Consider the following 15,429-nt stretch of genomic DNA (forward strand, 5'->3'; position numbering starts at 1 on the left):
AGGCTATAAAGGATGAATGTTAGAAGAAGCAAAACAGTAATGCAAGGTTATGGATTATACAGCTAGAAAGGAGCTGGCTCAAAAGAAAAGGGTTCAGGATACAAAAGTTCCTGACAGTTCCACCAATATTTTTCCCAAAGTTTTGCCTTTGTGAAAGTCCGTGTGTGCTTAAATATAGATGTACAATGCGGAGAGCTGTAGGGGGAGAGGGTCTTTCAAAAAATCTGTGTACATTAACAGGAAGGGATTGCATTTCCCCATATATAAATAGTGTGTGATCACTTGCAGACTGAATGTAGGTGTTCTGCAAAGTGATCACCCAACCTGTGTTTGGTATCCCCAATGTAGAGGAGACTGCATGGTGAGCAGCGAATACAGTATACTAAATTGAAGGAAGTACAAGTAGATCACTGCTTCACCTTGAAGTAGTATACCTGGATTCCTTATCTGCAATCTACATGATTCCCCCATATATTTCCACGCTGTTTGGTTTGTAATTAAAATTGATACATTTGTTTTCATTATGAACTCTCCATAGTTTGTCATTAATCAAAATCTCATTTTATTGCCCATGAAGATGACTGATGGGAAAAAAACTTAGATTGTTTTCAGTCATCAATGGTTTATGTAATCACAGCAAAAAAAATACACATTAACTAAAAGTGTTCCAGTGAACTGGAGAGTGGCAATGTAATATCTAATTTTATAAAGTGAGACAAGAGCTACTCAGGTAATTACAAACCAACTAGCTTAACATCTATGTTAGGGAAAATTAAGGATGAAATTACTGCATATCCAGATAAAGAAAAGTAGTTCGAAGTACCCACCATGAATTTCAAATGCTTGACAATCTCCATAGAATTCCTTGACAGCAGTCGTTGTAGTGTACATGGAATTTTGTAAAACCTTTGACAAGGTAACATATAGGAGATTACTAGAGAAGGTTAAAGAGTATGGAATTAAAGGGGGGAATAGCAAACTAGATTGAAATTGATTAGAAGAGAGAAATCAGAGAGTAGGAGGTAAGGACAGATTTTTTTGGGAATGTTTGGGAGTATGTTGTGATGTTCATCAAGGTTCAATTCTGAGGTCACTGCAGGTTGTAGTGTGCATCAATGATTTGCATATGGGGCTAGAAGGAGTAGTATCAGAATTTACAGACAATACCACAATAGAATACTAATTATTTAGAAGATGAAAGGAAACTGCAAAGAGATGTTGATAAATTGGGGCAATAGGCTAAAATATGGCAGATGAAATTCAATAATAATCATGTGTGCTGGCACATTTTGGTAAAAGAAAACAATAATTATACTCTGAATGGAAGTAGGCTCAGTGCTGTGGAAAAGCAGAGGGATTTGGAGGAACAGGATCAGAGGACATTAAAGGCAGCACCTCAGGTTGTTAAGGCTCTAAAAGAGCTAACAAAATTCTGTATTTTATCTCAAGAATTATGGAATAAAGAGGCAAAGAGATAACAATTAGCCTAAAAACTTAATAGGACCTTAAACAAAGTATTGTTTGCAGTATTGGACTCCACACATTGGAAGAATATTGAGGCTTTAGAGGGGACACAAAGCAGATTCATTAGGATACTATCTGGTATAAGGAAATACAAATGTGAAGAGAGACTTGAAAAGTTGGATCTGATTTCATTAGAACCTCATAGATTATCGGGCGACATTATAGAAGTGTTTAAAATTATGAAAAGATGATACAGAATAGATAGAAGCAAATTGTTTTCAGTAGTTGGGGAGTCTAGAATGAAGGCCAAACACACAAAATTAAACATAGGCAATTTAGAACAGAGGGCAGGAGAAACATCTTCACATAGAGAGTTGTCAGGTTATGGAATGTGCTTCCAAAATTGATGGTGGAAGCAGAAATTAAGTCAACATGCAAGAGTAGATTGGATAGATGGATGAAGGAAAAGAGGTTGAAAGGACATGGGAACAGGGTGAGTTTGTTTCGAACTATTTTCTGGAGTGTAAGGCTAAGTGCATGAGAATCTGCCACCAATGGTATTGCAAAGGAAGACGAAATGTACTTTGGGTATAAGTGCTGTGAAATCTTGCAACTTACAAGAAACTGGGTTGGTCCACTGCTCGGGCTGGATCTGAATACAATGTATTGCTACACTAATATAGTTCCTCCAAGTCTTCCTGTACTTCAGGCAATAGCCAGAATTAATTTTGAGAGTCGATTGTCCTTGTCACAGTTGGTTCTAGCCTTTTGACCATCTAATATGCAAAATACAAATGAAGGAAGATTTAAAAAAATAAGCTAAGCACAACCATAAAACATAAACACAGTTTGCATCAATATATTAAAATTCTATTGCGATTAGCACCACAGCCTCACAGCTCCAGCGACCCGCATTCAATTCTGGGTACTGCCTGTGTGGAGTTTGCAAGTTCTCCCTGTGTCTGCGTGGGTTTCCTCCGGGTGCTCCGGTTTCCTACCACAGCCAAAAGACTTGCAGGTTGATAGGTAAATTGGCCATTATAAATTGCCCCTAGTATAGGTAGGTGGTAGGGGAATATAGGGGCAGGTGAGGATGTGGTAGGAATATGGGATTAGTGTAGGATTAGTATAAATGGGTGGTTAATGGTCGGCACAGACTCGGTGGGCTGAAGGGCTTGTTTCAGTGCTGTATCTCTAAATCAAATCAAATTACTGGTCCCGGGCAGAAAATGTTGGCCACCTTTTGGTCTAATTCTGAAATAGAATTGCCATTCACTACTGGGTAAAATGCGAAATCAAGGGTCCTTGTATATTTGTGAGTTATGAACTCTGCTGAATCATCCTTCTCAACGCAAGTTGTCTTCCTCTTTAAAGACCAGACTCCATACAAAGATTGTGCTGTCGCATCGTCTCTTTCCGTTACAGACGTTGATATGAGGAAGTTAGGGGGCGCCCAACTGCTCTGCACACATGTTTAAGTACAGCATCAGCAACCGCTGTATTCGCGAACTAGAAAACGAGAAGGAGAAATGTTCTCACTAACAACCTATTGACCATCGTTACTCAGTTCTAGTTCAGCCAGCAGCCCGGTTGAGGTAGGAGACAAGTGCGAGAAGAGCCTAGCGAAAGGAATAAAGCACAAGAACAGAACGAGGGCCGCAGAGGAAACGTCTATCGTTGCTAATATTCTCTATTCTGTGGCTTTGTGGGTTATTTCCAAGGCGCTGCTTGTCTTGTTTCACTGAGCGCTCTCACCCGCAGCCTTACTTACCTAACTAGCCAAAAGGAACAACATGAACCTCTTGGCTCCTCGATTTGGCCGTGAAGACGTGAAAACCACCTGGGCGTTTATTTGATTGTAAGTTAAGTTTCCTCTTTCAGCTTGGTTTTTAAACTTTCAATGTTGTTAGTTGTGAAGCTTCTGACAAATTACGTTTCGTAGTCAATAAATCTTTGCATCGAAGTAGCGCAGTTAAATCTTGTACATAATACATAGGCATATATTGATGTCCCTGACTTATTGCACCTACAGATGTGTTCAGACCTTGATCCATTATTTAGACTTTAAATGGTCACTTTTTAATCTGGGCTTTAAAATTTTTTTATAATCAATAGTTCCGTTACAGACCCAGTCTATTTCCCGCAATGCTGCTGAGCAGCTTTTCCTCTCCGGCCTAAAGCGTAGTAAATATGGGGAACAGATTACCTGCTTGGGTCGTGGAACAGGAAATTTAATGGGTTTTAAGAAGGAAGTTGACAGGTTCTGGTCAATAAATGGGATTCATGGTTATTAGAAATGCACCACAGAAATACTGTGGCTAGGTGGCTTAAATGGATGAAGTTCTTTTGAAATAAAATTGCAGTATTACAATATAGTATACCATTAACTGTAATCTTTCACAACTCCAGCAGAATTTGCTGGAGCTGGTCATCTCATGGCATATGCCTTTATTTGGCCTTTTCCCTTCCTCTTAAGTTTGCAAAATATTTACTCTGTAAGTTGCTGGAGGTGTAAGCTGATAACATTATCCTAGCAGGCTATCTGGAACTTTAGTGAGTAACAGGACCAATGGTATATCTCCTTTGACCAATGAAAAAAATAAACAGGAAGGATTGAAAAGGAGGGTGAATTTGAACAAAACAGATAGAAAAAGCTAAACAGAGAAGTGAAAGATTGAATTAAGAGAAAAAGGACAGTAATGAGACACAAGTTTTTTTTATTTAAAACTTTAAAAAATGTCTGACACCAAGTTACATGAAGGAATGAGACTGCACAGTTTAAGTTGTTCCATTTCTAGGCTGGAGTGGTTGATTGACATTGCAGGAGAATAAGGATACTCATGCTATTAAGTACTAGCCATAACATTCTGTGGTGAGTTTAATGGGTAATTCATTGCAAAAGCAGCAAATTCATGAAACTAGTGGGGAAGTTAAGGGTGAATTGCAGTTTTGTGAGTCTAACAGCAGAGCAGGACAAATTGTCCAGTAACTGTTTCACAGGTATCTCTTTCTCACCACAATTTGCTGGATGAATTATAGACTAGTGACAATAAGCTCCATTAGACTCAGTTATTTTTGGTTGCAAATTCTAGGCCAAGGTATTTTGCTACTTGAGAGCATGTTATATATTATTTAATAGGTGGCAACCATCACTGCAGAATATGTGCTCACATTATTTCTGTCCAATGCTTGGCTTGTGCTTGTCCATACATTGGAACAGGAGTGAGCCCCTTGAGCCTGTTCTTCCATTTAATTAGATTATGGCTGATTTGTACCTCAATCCCATATACCTACTTTTGATCCATATCTTTTCACCTTTACCTGATAAATCTATTAATCTTAGTCTTGAATGCTAGGTCAATTGAAGCTTTCACAGCCTTTTAGGAGACAGTTCCAGATTTCTACTATCTTTTATGTGAGGAAGTACTTTCAGATTTTATTCCCAAATGGCTTAGCTCTAATTGCAAGATTACATACGAACAAACAGCAGGAGTAGGCCACTTGGCCCTTCGAGCCTGTTTCGCCATTCAATAAGTTCATAGCTGAATTAATTACTCCACATTTCCACCTACCCCCGATAACCTTCCACCCCCCCTTGCTTATCAAGAATCTATCTACCTCTGACTTAAAAATATTCAAAGACTCTGCTTCCACCGCCTTTTGAGGAAGAGAATTCCAAAGACTCATGACCCTTGGAGAGAAAAAAATTGCTCCTCATCTCTGTCTTAAATGGGTGACCCCTTATTTTTAAACAGTGACCCCTAGTTCTAGATTCTCCCACATCTACCCTGTCACGACCCCTCAGGATCTTGTATGTTTCAATCAAGTCACCTCTTACTTTTCTAAATTCCAGCGGATACAAGCCTCGCCTGTCCAACTTTTCCTCTTAAGACACTCCGCCCAATCCAGGTTTTGGTTTAGTAAACCTTTTCTGCACTGCCTCCAATGCATTTACATCCTTCTTTAAATAAGGAGACCAGTACTGTACACAGTACTGCAGATGTGGTCTCACCAATGCTCTGTATTGCTGAAGCATAATCTCCCTACTTTTGTATTCATGTCCCCTCATGATAAATGATAGCATTCTATTAGCTTTCCTAATTACTTGCTGTACCTGCATACTAACCTTTTGCAATTCATGCACTAGGACACCCATATCCCTCTGCATCTCTGCTCTGCAATCTCTCCCCATTTAGATAATATGCTTCTTTTTATTCTTCCTGCCAAAGTGGACAGTTTCCCACTTTCCCACATTCTACTCCATTTGCCAGGTCTTTGCCCATTCACTTAACCTATTGATATCCCTTTGTAGACCCCTTATGTCCTCTTTCCAAATTACTTTCCTACCTATCTTTGTGTCATCAGCAAATTTAGCAACCATACCTTCGGTCTCTTCATCTAAGTCATTGATATAAATTGTTAAAAGTTGAGGCCTCAGCACAGATCCTGTGGCACACCACTCATTACATCTTACCAACCAGAAAATGACCCATTTATGCCTACTTTCTGTTTCCTGTTAGCTAGCCCCTTAGAATCATTACACCCTCTTGGAATCATAGAATGCCTTCCTTTTGTGCTGTAACCATTCAGCCTATCATGTCTGTGCTGGCTTTCTGCAAAAGCAATTCACCTAGTCCCATTTCCCTGCCTTTTTACTGTAGCCTTGAAATTTTTTTCTGTTCAGTTCTGGGTTTTCTCCTGCAGATGAAATAGATTCTCTATATCTCTCCTATCCTTTTATCATTTTAAACACATCAATTAGGTCACCCCTCAATCTTCTATTTTGAAGGGAATACGTTTATGCAAGCTGTCTGCTTAATTTAGCCCGTTAAGGCCCGATTTCATTCTGAGAGGTATTCCAGTTGGCTGCTACTTTTACATCTATGTGAAGCGATTGTGAGCGCGTATCTACACAAAAGTGGCTGTTGAATCTCGATCTCATTCAGAATGCACTGCCTCCAGGGGTCATTACATATCATTTGGGTGTGGCACTAGTTGCAGTATATATCCTGGGCTATGTGAAATCAGGTACTTTGGAGCACTTAATGCTGCATCTTTTTAATACTGGAAAGTGAAAGCTTCTGTCTGTTCTTTGGTGGCATTTAAAAATTACCAGGGAAGAGAATTCTGTATGTAAGTATGCATGCAGAGATGTCTGTTTTTTTTCATGGGCAAATTGCAATTTGCAGCCATGATATAACTGCAGCCTCAGAGGGTGCATTGGCATAATGTTCAACAAGCTGAAAATTCTGCCCACATTCAAATCCATTGCATGTACAGTTGATGTGTTCAGCTCAACCTGAAACACATTTGCACGTTAAGTACCTCTCTGGTTCCTTAATGTCATATATTATATATACCTACAAGCAAGGGAACTCATGTATGGTTTTCAGGAAAAAAATAGATGGAATTACGGAATCAATTGCCCAAAACACGATGAAAGTTCATAAATTCCATGCAATAAAAATTGAATCTTACTTATTTGGTCACCTTAATAATTTCCTGGTGGGGGAAAAAAAATCAGAAAACCTTTTATCAAGAAAAACGGAACCATTCTCTATCAGAAAATTATCAATAAGCAATTATCATTATCTAAACATTTCCAGTACACAACAAAATGAAAATTAAAAGAAAGTAAGTCAATCACCCAACCTCAGTTATCCCCACTGCCTCACCACAACCAAAAGGAATCATAAAAACAATTTATATATCAGTAATATCCTCCATAGTTGTAAGCCCCTATCTTTTCCATTGCTCAAATACCAACACAAAGAGCTTGTATATTTTTAACAGATAACCTAATTACTAATTTCAATAAGGAAAATATTGCCAGAAAAAGCAGATTTGTTGGAGGGCTTCTTTATTGAATTGCACTGGGACCCTGTTATAATGTGATCCACGGGGTCCATATCATGAGACCGTGTAATAGGTCCTTTCAAAACCACCAAGCCAGTGGCCAGAATAGTAAAGCAAACAAAATGAAGATCATCGATTCAAATAACTAAAATTTTATTTCTTGTAACAGAAATTCTGAATAAACATGTACAATCAGTCATTATTGAACAGATGAACAATGAACACATTGAAAAAATCAGTAATTTTTAACTATTCACATTTAGTCCTCAACTCTACCTTTGCTAGGTGTAGGATGTTCTGAAGTTGTGTCACACTTGCAGTTTTTTTTTGTTGGTTTCCAAGCCTCTCAGTGATTCTTCTAGGTAGCACATAACTATGTGTGTCTATTTTAACGCAAGAAGTGTCAGGAATAAGGGTGATGAACTTAGAGCATGGATCAGTACTTGGAGCTACGATGTTGTGGCCATTACGGAGACGTGGATATCACAGGGGCAGGAATGGATGTTGGATGTTCCGGGGTTTAGATGTTTCAAAAGGAATAGGGAGGGAGGTAAAAGAGGTGGGGGAGTGGCATTGCTAATCAGGGATAGTATCACAGCTGCAGAAAGGGAGGTCGTCGAGGAGGGTTTGTCTACTGAGTCATTATGGGTGGAAGTCAGAAACAGGAAAGGAGCAGTCACTTTGTTGGGAGTTTTCTATAGACCCCCCAATAGCAACAGAGACACGGAGGAACAGATTGGGAGGCAGATTTTGGAAAGGTGCAGAAGTAACAGGGTTGTTGTCATGGGTGATTTCAACTTCTCTAATATTGATTGGAACCTCCTTAGTGCAAATAGTTTGGATGGAGCAGTTTTTGTCAGGTGTGTCCAGGAAAGTTTCCTGACTCAATAGGCCGACTAGAGGGGAGACTATGTTGCACTTGGTGCTTGGCAACGAACCAGGCCAGGTGGCAGATCTCTCGGTGGGAGAGCATTTCGATGATAGTGATCACAACTCCCTGACCTTTACTATAGTCATGGAGAGGGACAGGAGCAGACGGGATGGGAAAATATTTAATTGGGGGAGGGGGAATTACAATGCTATTAGGCAGGAACTGGGGAGCATAAATTGGGAACAGATGTTCTCAGGGAAATGCACGACAGAAATGTGGAGGTTGTTTAGGGAGCACTTGCTGCGACAGCTGGATAGGTTTGTCCCGATGAGGCAGGGAAGGGATGGTAGGGTGAAGGAACCTTGGATGACAAGAGATGTGGAACAGCTAGTCAAGAGGAAGAAGGAAGCTTACTTAAGGTTGAGGAAGCAAGGATCAGACAGGGCTCTAGAGGATTACAAAGTAGCCAGGAAGGAACTGAAGAATGGACTTAGGAGAGCTAGAAGGGGACATGAAAAAGTCTTGGCGGGTAGGATTAAGGAAAATCCCAAGGCGTTCTACACTTATGTGAGGAACAAGAGGATGGCCAGAGTGAGGGTAGGGCCAATCAAGGATAGTGGAGGGAACTTGTGCCTGGAGTCGGAGGAGGTAGGGGAGGTCCTAAATGAATACTTTGCTTCAGTATTCACTAGTGAGAGGGACCTGGTCGTTTGTGAGGACAGCGTGGAACAGGCTGATATGCTCGAACAGGTTGATGTTAAGAGGGAGGATATGCTGGAAATTTTGAATGATATGAGGACAGATAAGTTCCCGGGGCCAGACGGGATATACCCAAGGATATTACGGGAAGCGAGGGAAGAGATTGCTGCGCCTTTGGCGATGATCTTTGCGTCTTCACTGTCCACTGGAGTAGTGCCGGATGATTGGAGGGTGGCAAATGTTGTTCCCTTGTTCAAGAAAGGGAATAGGGATAACCCTGGGAATTATAGACCAGTCAGTCTTACGTCGGTAGTGGGCAAATTATTGGAGAGGATTCTGAGAGACAGGATTTATGATTATTTGGAAAAGCATAGTTTGATCAGAGACAGTCAGCATGGCTTTGTGAGGGGCAGGTCATGCCTCACAAGCCTTATTGAATTCTTTGAAGATGTGACAAAACACGTTGATGAAGGAAGAGCAGTGGATGTGGTGTATATGGATTTTAGCAAGGTGTTTGATAAGGTTCCCCATGGTAGGCTCATTCAGAAAGTAAGGAGGCATGGGATACAGGGAAAGTTGGCTGGCTGGATACAGAACTGGCTGGCCCATAGAAGACAGAGGGTGGTAGTAGATGGAAAGTATTCAGCCTGGAGCTCGGTGACCAGTGATGTTCCGCAGGGATCTGTTCTGGGACCTCTGCTCTTTGTGATTTTTATAAATGACTTGGATGAGGAAGTGGAAGGCTGGGTTAGCAAGTTTGCCGATGACATGAAGGTTGCTGGAGTTATGGATAGTGTGGAAGGCTGTTGTAGGTTGCAACGGGACATTGACAGGATGCAGAGCTGGGCTGAGAAGTGGCAGATGGAGTTCAACCTGGAAAAGTGTGAAGTGATTCATTTTGGAAGGTTGAATTTGAATGCAGAATACAGGCTTAAAGACAGGATTCTTGGTAGTGTGGAGGAACAGAGGGATCTTGGGGTCCATGTCCATAGATCTCTCAAAGTTGCCACCCAAGTTGATAGGGTTGTTAAGAAGGCGTATGGTGTGTTGGCTTTCATTAACAGGGGGATTGAGTTTAAGAGCTGCGAGGTTATGCTGCAGCTCTATAAGGCCCTGGTTCGACTACACTTGGAATATTGTGTTCAGTTCTGGTCGCCTCATTATAGGAAGGATGTGGAAGCTTTAGAGAGGGTGCAGAGGAGATTTACCAGGATGCTGCCTGGACTGGAGGGCATGTCCTACGAAGAAAGATTGAGGGAGCTAGGGCTTTTCTCATTGGAGCGAAGAAGGATGAGAGGTGACTTGATAGAGGGGTACAAGATGATGAGAGGCATAGATAGAGTGGATAGCCAGAGACTTTTTCCCAGGATGGAAAGGGCTATCACCAGGGGGTATAATTTTAAGGTGATTGGAGGAAGGTTTAGGGGAGATGTCAGAGGTAGGTTCTTTACACAGAGAGTGGTGGGTGCGTGGAATGCACTGCCAGCGGTGGTAGTAGAAGCAGATACATTCGGGGCATTTAAGCGACTCTTGGATAGGTACATGGATGACAGTAGAATGAAGGGTAGGTAGTTAGTTTGATCTTAGAGTAGGTTAAAGGTTTGGCACAACATCGTGGGCCGAAGGGCCTGTACTGTGCTGTACTGTTCTATGTTCTATAACTGTATGGGATGATAGCAGTGGCTCAGTCTTGATGCTGTCATCATCATCATCAGCTTGCTGAATGTCTTGAGGATTTAGATCTGTTACACTGGTCAATATTTCATCTTCTCAGTAGCTTCTTGGGTGTCGGGGCATTTTTAAAAATATTTGTTTGTGAGATATGGGTGTTGTTGGCTCGGCCAGCATTTGTTGCCCATCCATAGTTGTCCTTGGACTGAGTGGCTTTCTAGGCCATTTCAGAGGGCATTTTTTAGGAGTCAATCACATTGCTGTTGGTCTGGAGTCACATGTAGGCCAGACCAGCTAAGGACAGCAGATTTCCTTCCCTAAAGGACGTTCGTGAACCAGATGGGTTTTTCCAACAATCGATAATGGTTTTGTGGTCATCATTAGTCTCGCTTTTACTTCCAGATTTATTAATTAAATTCAGATCTCACCATCTGCTGTGATGGGATTCGAACCCATCTCCTAAGATCATTAGCCTGGGTTCTGGATTAATAGTCCATGTTGATGATGTCAGTATCTAATTTGGCTCCAAGTATGGACTTGGCATTGTTTAGATCATGGGTTTGAATCCGTCATGGTCCACAACTCATTTGTCGCTTTCAAGTATTTCTTCTTCAGTGAAGCCTTCAAAATCTTCCTTGTCGTTGCTGTTGGTTTCCATCTCGAATGCAGCACTAAGGGCATATCTCCAGGTGTTTTTGATACGGTTTATTATTGCTACTTGCCAGGCATGGCCACATATGTAGATTGCCTTTCACGTTGAATTTTTTCAGACCATTGTCGAGAAGCTGAAAATCATCGGCCAGATCAAGGAAGGCATAATGCAAGCATCCGTTTTGCAAAGAATAGGGATTGCTGAATCAATGCTTCATGAGTGGCTTAAAGATCAAGAAAAGTTGAGAAGGATATCGATGGAGATGAATAAAAGTGGCCAAGCAAGAAGAAAAGCCCAAAATGCCAACTACACACCTCTCGACAAGGCCGTGTATACGTGGTTCACCTAGCAAATAACTGAGGGCGTACCCAAATCCAGTCCTGTTATTTCTTGTTACTAGTGTCTTCTTTGGTAACATTTTGTAATATAGGCCATCTTGTCTCAGTTGTAGATTTGTTCTTCTGTTTATCCTTCTTCATGTAAAATCTGTTTTAACTTGATGGGAAATAATGTTGCTGCTGGCTCGTCCATAGACTGCCATTCTCCGCTTTATTGTAACTTGTGAAATGCCATGCTGGTTCTTGAATCTTGCTAACCATCCTTTTGCTAGCTCCAAACTCGACTCTGGCTTTGGTATTTCCATTCATTTGGTGGCAAAACTTCATTGCTTGAGCGTGAATAACAGGATTGGATTTGGGTATGCCCTCCATTCCTTGCTAGGTGAACCACATATACACGGCCTTGTCGAGAGGCGTGTAGTTGGCATTTTGGGCTTTTCTTCTTGCCTGGCCACTTTTATTCATCTCCATCGATATCCTTCTCAACTTCTTTCATCTTTATGCCACTCATGAAGCATTGATTCAGTGATCCCTATTCTTTGCAAAACAAATGCTTGCATAGTGCCTTCCTTGATCTGGCTGATTTTGGTTCTTAGTTCTCGACAATGGTGTAGGATTTTCTCTTGTGATTCTGTACATGTGATTTTTGAGTTGATCGCTGCATGGGTTTCAGTGCAAGTTTGATCCATATTTATACAGAGAAAAATGGTGCCTTAATTAGTCACAAGGCTGCCATGTCATTGGTTCTAAATCATTTGTGGAACATTTATACTTCAATGTTCTGAAATTATAAATTTAAATTTTGGGGTGTAAGATAGACCCACATTATTTTGAGTCACTTGCTATAGCGAACCACATTAGAGCAGGGTCCCACTGTAATAGCAAATCATGTCTATGCCTGTGTTCCAAGATCCTAGTCTGTAAAATAAACCATATGATTTATTTCCCAGTACCTCCAGAGATTTCCTAAATAGGTCCTGCTCCATCAAATCTTTTGAGAAAAGACCCAAAGATTGTGATCAAAGGTTTCTTCCCTGCTACAGAAACAAAGTGTTTGTGTATGCGTGCGTGCGTGCATGCGTGTGTACCACACTGTACTCACCACCATTCATGCAATATGTGACTCAGTCAAATATTTGCAATTGACATTCACTCAGATTTTCTGGCCTGCCTGAATTGGAAATTGTTTTGCCCAAGAAATTTGTAATGTTTTAAGCAAAGTTCACAATTTCCAGAAACACAAACAGAAAATGTCAAAAATACAAAGTCCATCAGCATCTGTAAAGAGTCAACACTAGTTACCATATTGTGTGTAACTCCTTTGTCAAATTTGAAAGATAAGCAATTATTTTAGTATAAAAAAAACACAGGAAGTTGTAGTGAAAGAAGAAACATACGCTGTGGTCATGGGGAGAAGTTAAACTGCTTGGTAGAAGAACAGGAAGCTTGGATGCTATCAAAAATAATCTCTAATGAGGCAATGAAAGGATATTAAGTGAGCATGTAAATAGCTAAGATGGTGCAAAAGACATGGGAAAAGCCTACACAAAGTGGATGGAAGCAGAAAATAGGGAAGAGGAGAAGGCAAAAACCCTACAGGTGCTGGAGATCTGAAATAAAAGTAATTTTAATTTAATGGAGAAACACCATAGGGCCCTACTGTTTACAGGCTGTGCTTTTGTAGCAGGCCAGGGAGAAGATTTGGATGTGAAATCTAGAGGTATGGTAGGTTTTCACTGCAGGAAATCCTTTTAATTTATTTTTCTTCAGGTTCCCTGCTTGCCTGTCAACCAATCTGATTGACTATCTGCCTGCCTGTTGGGTGGGCAAGTCTGCAGCACCTGCATGCAGCAGAGGACGATGTACTTCTAGTGGTCATGGCAGGGGATGGGGGTGAGATGGTAAACATGGGACATGAGGAAATGAAATGGGGAGGCAAGTCAGAGATCAGGGGAGTTGTTAATCACAATGGGTGTCCGTTATCCCCAAGGTTGGAGGGAGATTGGTGGTCAGGGTGTCAGACAGATCGCAAGAGGTTTTACTAGGTAGCTTGCTGGACCGGGCAGAAATGCACCTACTCCTCACAACCCACAAGCAACACTGTAAAGGTATTTGTACGATGGATCCAGTCCTTCTTGCTTCCATTTTACCAGGAGGGTTTTCTGAGGCCATGGAAACCCATCTGACATAAACAGGCTTTCTATTTTTAAAGTTAATATGGAGGCACGTAGCCTCAAACTTTCAACAACCAACCCACCTCCCGAGAGTGGATTGGGGGCAGCCCCCGCCCCTGTCCTTTCTCTGTTAAAACCATAAGTGAGTAGGTTTGGGGTGCTTTTTTACCCCTAGATCTTGCAGTCCTGAAAAATTGTCAAGTCAACACCCAGAGCAACCTCTTTCCCCTAGTCCAGCCATTGTGCTAATGGAATATCAACACACCTCTCTCTTGAATGCCAAAAGTTACCATTCTGCATTTTAAAAAGAGTAACTGGGGTCAGGAAGATAGCTGGGCTCCCAAGCTAAAAGAAGATGTTACCCAAGGCTCAAAGGCCAGGTGAATGTCCAGAAGACAGAAAAGATACTGTTCTTGAAGCTTGCATTGTGATTGGTTGAAGCAGTGTAGAAGACCAAAAATAGAGAAGTTTGAGTTAAGAGGTCAGGTTTCACTTGTAGACAGAATGGACAAGTACAACAATGCCATCACGAAGCTGTGCTTCTTCTTGATAGGGTGGAGGACCAATCTAATTCACTATATTTGCAGCTCATGATATGGTTCTTGTCACACCAGTGAAAGTACACTGCAAGTTTCATTTTTGCTTATCCTGATTGATTTATTGCAAGGATTTCATTACTCTATCAGAATCTCATAGAATAAACTCTTGGCAACAATTAATATTTTTTGTCAATACAGTCAATCAAAAGTACATGATACTTTGTAATTTCCAATCTCCTTTACCCTGCAACAATTTTGCACCTGCACCACCTACTCTTAGCTGGGCTCCCAGTCTATCTTCCTGACCCCAGTCACTCTATTTCAGTTCCTCTAATGCTTCACCATTATACCAAACTTTCCCAGACTGCTGCAACAGTATAGCTTCTGATTCCGTATTAGCAGTTACACAGGAAATGTGCTTATATCTAACATGAAAGATCATTACATTTGTTTTATCACTTGTATCTACTGTTTGTCATCAGCAATTTCATCCAGTGCACTTTCCTTTTTGAACTAGAAATTAATGGTTGCATTTCTTTTTATGTTGAATACTAGATTTAGAAAACAACTTCCTTTGTTTCGAAAAAACCCTGAAATTCCAGTTGTATTGGATCGGACGCCTGATCACAGCAAGTCTCCACTCAAAAGCCCACAAAAAATCTGTTGGCAGCCGTCAGTACAGTGAACAGCAGCGCTGTCCCTTTACTGCTGACCACAAAGCCAGCCTCCAGCATTCTCCCTCCACCTGGGCCCCTCCCTCTGGCCTCTTACCCACTCTTGATCCTTTCATTGAAAACTGTCGACGAGACATCGAACATCTCAATTTCTCTGCCCCCCTCACTCACTCTAACCTGTCCCCCTCTGAACTTGCTGCACTCCGTTCTCTCAGGTCTAACCCCAACATTGTCATCAAACCTGCAGACAAGGGTGATGCTGCGTTGTCTGGTGTACCAACCTCTACCTTGACGAGGCTCAGCGCCAACTCTCAGACACTTCTTCCTATTTCCTCCGGACCATGACCCCCATCACCGAACATAAAGCTACTGTCCAGAGGACTGTCACTGACCTCATCTCCTCTGGAGATCTTCACTCTACAACATCCAACCTCATAGTCCCGCAACCCCGGACAGCCTGCTTCCATCTCCTTCCCAAAATCCATAAGCAC

The 15,429-nt window shown here is 41.4% G+C and overlaps 1 protein-coding gene across 6 annotated transcripts in view; it reads left to right on the forward strand.

Moving 5' to 3' along the window:
• Nucleotides 1-2,896: 2,896 nt before the first annotated feature.
• The window catches only part of LOC137369189 (beta-1,3-galactosyl-O-glycosyl-glycoprotein beta-1,6-N-acetylglucosaminyltransferase-like), a 95,452-nt gene continuing 82,919 nt past the window's right edge, over nt 2,897-15,429 (forward strand). For all 6 annotated transcript variants that reach the window (XR_010974890.1, XM_068029985.1, XM_068029984.1 and 3 more), the window contains exon 1: nt 2,897-3,322. The gene's annotated coding sequence lies outside the window, so the exon portion shown is untranslated. The remainder of the gene's footprint in view (nt 3,323-15,429) is intronic.

The sequence above is a fragment of the Heterodontus francisci genome, chromosome 4 (genome assembly GCF_036365525.1).
Source record: "Heterodontus francisci isolate sHetFra1 chromosome 4, sHetFra1.hap1, whole genome shotgun sequence".
Classification (NCBI taxonomy): Eukaryota; Metazoa; Chordata; class Chondrichthyes; order Heterodontiformes; family Heterodontidae; genus Heterodontus; species Heterodontus francisci.